We start from the raw sequence: 6,240 nt of genomic DNA, 5'->3' as shown, positions 1-6,240 counted from the left end.
ATAGCCTTCTGACATGTGTTCCCCTTTCCCTTTTGTGAGAACTTTAGGTAATTAATTAATGCAACTAAACTCTCATTGGACCCCTTTGTCTCCTGGCCAATAGGAATCAGGCAAGCCATTGGGCTGTTGAATGCTCATTGGACCCCTTGGGAGACTGTCCAATAGTCTTATAGAGAGCTTAATTCTTATTGGTTCTTTTATTAAGTGTTTTTAAATTAATTAAACTAGATTTACTCTAGCATAATTCTCATTGGTCCACCTCCATGGCCATCCAATAGGATTTGAGTGCACCTTGTGGGCATCTGGGCTAGGGGAGCTTACATGTGTCCCTCGTTCCCTTTGTGTAAAGGGAAGCTTGTGACTGAGTGTGTGTGTGTGTGTGTGTGTGTGTGTGTGTGTGTGTGTGTTTCTCTCTCATCCCCTACTTGCAAGGCTCTCCCGCTCCTTTGTTGGATTCATGAAGACTTTTTGGTACACACACAAAGCATCCAATTTTTACTAAGCTTTGACCATTGGACACAACCTTTGAATTTTGGAACCTTAGCATTTTGGAAGTCTTAATGGGCTGAACCTTAGGGTCTTTAAAGCCCATTGTTGCACATTGCTCTTTTGCATATGGCCCCCCCTTTGGATCCCTATTTTTTCTCCTTTGGATCCCTACTGTGGCCGGTCTACCAACTTAACCAATATTCTAGCTTTTTCTCCCCTGGTACTTTTCCATATTAAATGATCAATTTAACATGAGAAAATCATTTAGGAGAATTAGATATTAGTTATTATGACATCATAACAACTTGTGGATGGCTCATATGTCATTCAGCCTTGTTCGAATGTTGCCTGCCACCCTTGTTAGCATTCACCTTGAGTTCAGGGATTACAAAGTGTTAGCTCTTTCTAGCCTAGAGAGAAGCCTAGAGAGAGAAATCATATTCCAAGCTTATAACATTTATACATCTAACCCTTTATTTTCATATGGCAATAGAGCTCAAATTTGGATATTGAAATTCATGGAGGTTAGCATCAAAATAATCGTGTGGATGATAAAATATAAGGTTGAAAGTTTGTCCCTAGGATGCACATTGCTTAAAAGGAAAGTTGTTATATGCTAGGTACACAATTGCTTGATTTGATGGGCCCATTTGCAAATGCTATCATATGGTAACATTGCAATTTTGAAACAATTTTTTTAGTTTAAAGGGTTAAAACGAACACGACAAGTGTCGGCTCAGGTGCACAGGGACAAGGGGGCAACCACATGTGTGTGTGTGTGTGTGTGTGTGTGTGTGTGTGGGGTGTGTGTGTGCAGGCATCACATGGTAGCCAACTGGCGAGATGGGGTGTGAAGCTAGTGGCTGGCAAATGGGTACGTCTGGATGAACGAGCAGGGAGAGGAGACATAGTACTTTTTAAAAAAAGTTTATGGCTTTTTGGAGTGAGCAACTGGGTGTTGGCATCATCGTGGTCAACACACATGGCTTCATCTGATCGATGAGGTTCTAGGCTCGATTCTGATAGATGATGGCCCACAATTTTGAAAATGGCAAATTTAGATTGCATGGAATCTATGGAGATTCCATCTAAAGAAAGCGAAATAGAGCAAAATATATATAATATATATTCATTGTATGTCTGTCAAGACCGATTGTCAAATAAGCACAATATGATAAAGCTAGAATTTGAGTTGGTTATGTAGGCGTCGGAGATGAATTGCTTGATTAATTTTAGACATAATGGCCTTTTTTGAGAGGCACCAAAAAAATGGATACAAGTGTACTTGTGCAATTTTTGAAATTAGAGGGATATTTTAGGAATTTCCACCAATTAGAGAGAGAGAGAGAGAGAGAGAGAGAGAGAGAGAGAGAGAGAGAGAGAGAGAGAAATACCTCCTGGCATGGCACGTGCAAAGAGTTCTTTTTTCCTTTTGTCCAAGTCAAAGAATCTCTTTAGATTCCATCTAATTCAAACGTTGAGACTACCTATTACTAAGAATTCTGTTATCAATCAAGCGTTTTGGATATAAATGGGTGGTTTAATTGCGTTGAGAGTCCTTATCTACTAACAAAAGCATGTATTGGTATTTTGCACAAGGTGACAATTGGGCTTGTCTAAGAGCAACCTTGCTTTAGCAATCGTGTAGAAACTATGTTATAAGCTATGCAAGCTAGCACACTTTATTTTCAAGTTGTTGCTCATCATGGATGTATTTGGAAAATGCATCATCTCCTTTTCTTTCATGGTTTAGCATTATGGCATGCATGTGATAGCTATCCTCTCTTGCCCCTAAAACCCTACTCCATTGTAGATTATAAATTGTATGTATTCACAATCTTTTGCATGATGTAGATTAAAGATTGTATTCACAACCTTAATCATGCAAAAGATATTGTTTGGAGCCCCTCCATACCCTCTGTCAATCCCACGTCAAGTGCCTCATTCTTAATGTTGATTTAGTCAAAGAACAATAGCAACCATTGTTGGTGCCTCGTGGAAACTTTTACCCAAAAAAAAATGAAGCATGCGTGCGCACACACACACACTTCATGTACTGCCCAACAAAGAGGAGGAGGAAGACACCCTCTTTTGAACTAGCTATAGATCTCTATAGCTAGTTCAAAAGAGGGTGTCTTCCTCCTCCTCTTTGTTGGGCAGTACATGAAGTGTGTGTGTGTGCGCACGCATGCTTCATTTTTTTTTGGGTAAAAGTTTCCACGAGGCACCAACACTCTATAGCTAGTTCAAAAGAGGGTGTCTTCCTCCTCCTCTTTGTTGGGCAGTGTATATATATATATATATATATATATATATATATATATATATAGAGAGAGAGAGAGAGAGAGAGAGAGAGAGAGAGAGAGAGAGAGAGAGAGTTTCTTTTTTTCTTTTTTTTTGGGGGGGGGGGGGGGGGGGCTCATTACATGGAGAGAGGAAGAATCCATAAACAAGATTGAAGTCAAAGCTTTACACAAAGGACGTGGAAGGTACTTTTCTTTAGGAACGGGTTGGTTATGGGAGGGAGAAGATTTCATAACAATTTTTTTTTTGGCTGTACTCACAAATAACCATATACTGTTATCTGAAGCAGATTCGGAAAGCTCGGAACCTTCGGGTCTTTGAGAAAAAAATTGTGGTCACTTGATTCAATGATATCATGCATGAAAGCATTGAGCGTATATATTTAATAGGGTCAAGAATAGGGCCAACTTTGCAAGTTGAAGAATGGAAACATGCACTAAGTTACATCGGCTACCCGGGTGGTGCCCTCTAGGGGAAAGCAGACCGTTGATCTACAATAGGAGCTACTGGATAAGGAAAAAACAGAGTCTCATACTTATGAATTGTACATCCCCTTTTTGGGAATGTTGTCCCCTCAAAGCACATGCAATGCGTGAGGTTCATTGTACATTCTTTGCAGAGTAAATACAACATCTCCACCCACAATTGTGATTATGGCGGGAAAAAACCATGCCTCAAATCAAATTAAAGACAAGAGACATCAACTCAATCATCTACTAACATAATATGGCGGAAGGGGGAGCCCTTTACACGTTTCGCAATCTGCAACCTGAAGGCTAAAGTCCAAAACTAAAAAAAGCCCGTTCGCACGCGATAAAGAGAGAGAGAGAGAGAGGGGGAGAGAGAGAGAGGCCGCCAAAGGCGGCCGGCCGTACTAGTGTGATATATAAATACATACATACATTTATGCATACACAAACACGTGCATATTTGTATCGTCTCTCTCTCTCTCTCTCCAAACCACACACACACACACACACACACACACACACACACACACACACACACACACACACACACCCACACACACAACATTGCCGATGGCGCATGCAGGATGGAGCCACGAGAAATATCTATATACGTTTTATATATGTACATATATAGGCACACACACGCACATGTATACACACATAACAACAACAACAATTTTTGCGGAGTGTTTGATTTAGTTCGAACGCTCTAGACCAAAGAGTGTTGGACATTTCGGCGAAAGGGCAGTCCCTTCAAGGACTTAAATTACCTTTCCGCCTACTAAGTAACATTTGACCGATTGGCAACAATAGCAATTTGGACATTGCATCATTCCAATTGCTTACACCCAAAAGGTTGAAATAGTTTGGAAAAAGCTCCTATCATGTAGGATGGAATAGGTTTTAGGACCACAAGATAAAACTAGTATGGTCGAGCGCCTTCGGTTGTGTGTGTGTGTGTGTGCGCGCGCTATCCGTTATGTCGCCAGAGCTACAAGAAACACAACCGGATCAAGCTGCTTGTGATGTGGTCAGGGGAGGGGCCGGAATTCCTCCCTGCCTATATATAGTATAGATAGTGTGTTCTTTTCAAGCAGCCCACTATCACACAATATCAGCATGTATCCTATTGCCTTGGTACAAATCCTTCTTCTTAGCATTTGTCCCCCTTGTTGTCATGCCATGCCTTGGAGACCAAGCTACAAACGCAAATCTCCCCCTCTGCGCCTTGCGATGTTTTTCTTCAAGCGAATGTGATTGCATTTGGAGAGACACCCTCGCTTGGCATCTATCGAAAAACAACACAGAGCTTCTTAGCCTTGCCCAAGTTGGACATATCCCAATCAATGCATTCCAAGAGAATTTCAAGAGACGACATCTCAATAAGAAGCTCCTCACACACTTTTTCTACTTTATGAAGTACATCACATTTGGGATACATGTCGACCAATAATGTGCTGAGGTCTCCCTCTCTCTTCTCTCTTATCTCTCTCTCTCTCTCTACAGACGAATTTTCCATGCATCTCTCTGTGTGTGTCTCTCTCTCAAACTGCCTCGAGTAGGGCTCGGGAAAAATCATTTTCTCAAACATACAAAATTCCTTTCCTTCAATTTTCCAAGAGGGAAAAAAAAAACTAGGTGTATTTTTCTCATTTTCCCCTTGCCCTCAACTAACATTTTTGAATTTGAAAACGGCACGACACATTTTTCCTGTGGTCACAACTCTCTCTCTACAAACAATTTTTCTATGCATCTCTCTCTCTCTCTCTCTCTCTCTCTCTCTCTCTCTCTCTCAAACTGTCTCGACTCTCGAGCTACTGGGTGCCTTGCCTTCCTGAGCCTCACATGGGGCGGACTATGAACCACGAACAAACGAATGGCAGTGCATCTCTCTCTCTCTCTTGCGTGAAAGAAATTGCGTGCATTGCACTGCCCTCCATGGTTTCCGTGCGCAAGACCTAGAATCCTCTATTGTTACTGTCTACACTAAAAGTATCCCCCTCGAGCAGTGGGTGAAGCCTCTCTCTTTAGCGCGCTGGGCTGGAGGGTGTGCGAGCGTTGTCAAATGTGGAACACCCCCCCCTCTCTCTCTCCCAAATGTGGAACCCTCTTGCATTGTGTGATCGTTCTTGAGTGTTGCCTGTCCACTGTCATGTTGCGCAAGACAAACTGATTTGGAACTTGTCGAATGAAATCCCTTCCCCCATTATAATAGTATAGATAGATGTGTGTGTGTGAGAGAGAGAGAGAGAGAGAGGGAGGGAGGGAGGTAGGTGGTGAGTGAGTGAGTGTGTGTGAGAGAGAGAGAGTCTACACTACCATCAAAGTTACAAATTTTTTTTTTTTAGGCAATATGATGTGCTAAGCATCAGCTACTCTTACAAGTGTTATACTAGTGTGCATTTCTCATAAGCATGAGATAGGGTAGAGGAGCCAGTAGGGGGACGGGTAACTTGGGGAGCTTGAATCTCCCTCCTCCGAGCTCAATTTTTTGCGCTGAGTAGCTCAATTTAATCGCCTTTTCATAAGCTTTCAGGAAAAATAATTTGGGATTGGTCGGGTTTGAAAGTCGGTAGTCGCGGCGCGATTTTCGGAATCAAGTGTATCAAAAATCGGCATGAATAAGAACACCAATGGGGGCCAAAAAAGGTAAAATGTAGACACAACGTCTTGAACCCATGCCCTGGCCATTGAGTAGGCTTTATTTCAAATGAACTAGCCGTTTCAACTCCACTTTATTGTGATTCTTTTGGTCCCTAAACATATTAAAATTAGGGGTTCATGTGTCTTTTCTCTGCGGGCCGTACCACAACTGGCCCCTCTACCCTACTTGTAGACAAAAATTAAGAGTAATCGTTTTTAAGCGAAAGGCTCAAGGGGCCTTGTGTTAAAAGGGCATGTCCTCTCTCGTAGCCACGAGAGCTACCAATTCCCTTCATAAAACGTCTCAACCCTCTTAGGTATTACATATCCTTCT

This window comes from Adiantum capillus-veneris, chromosome 23 (assembly GCF_014529385.1).
Source record: "Adiantum capillus-veneris isolate H3 chromosome 23, ASM1452938v2, whole genome shotgun sequence".
Lineage (NCBI taxonomy): Eukaryota > Viridiplantae > Streptophyta > Polypodiopsida > Polypodiales > Pteridaceae > Adiantum > Adiantum capillus-veneris.
This window is presented reverse-complemented; position numbering follows the sequence as displayed.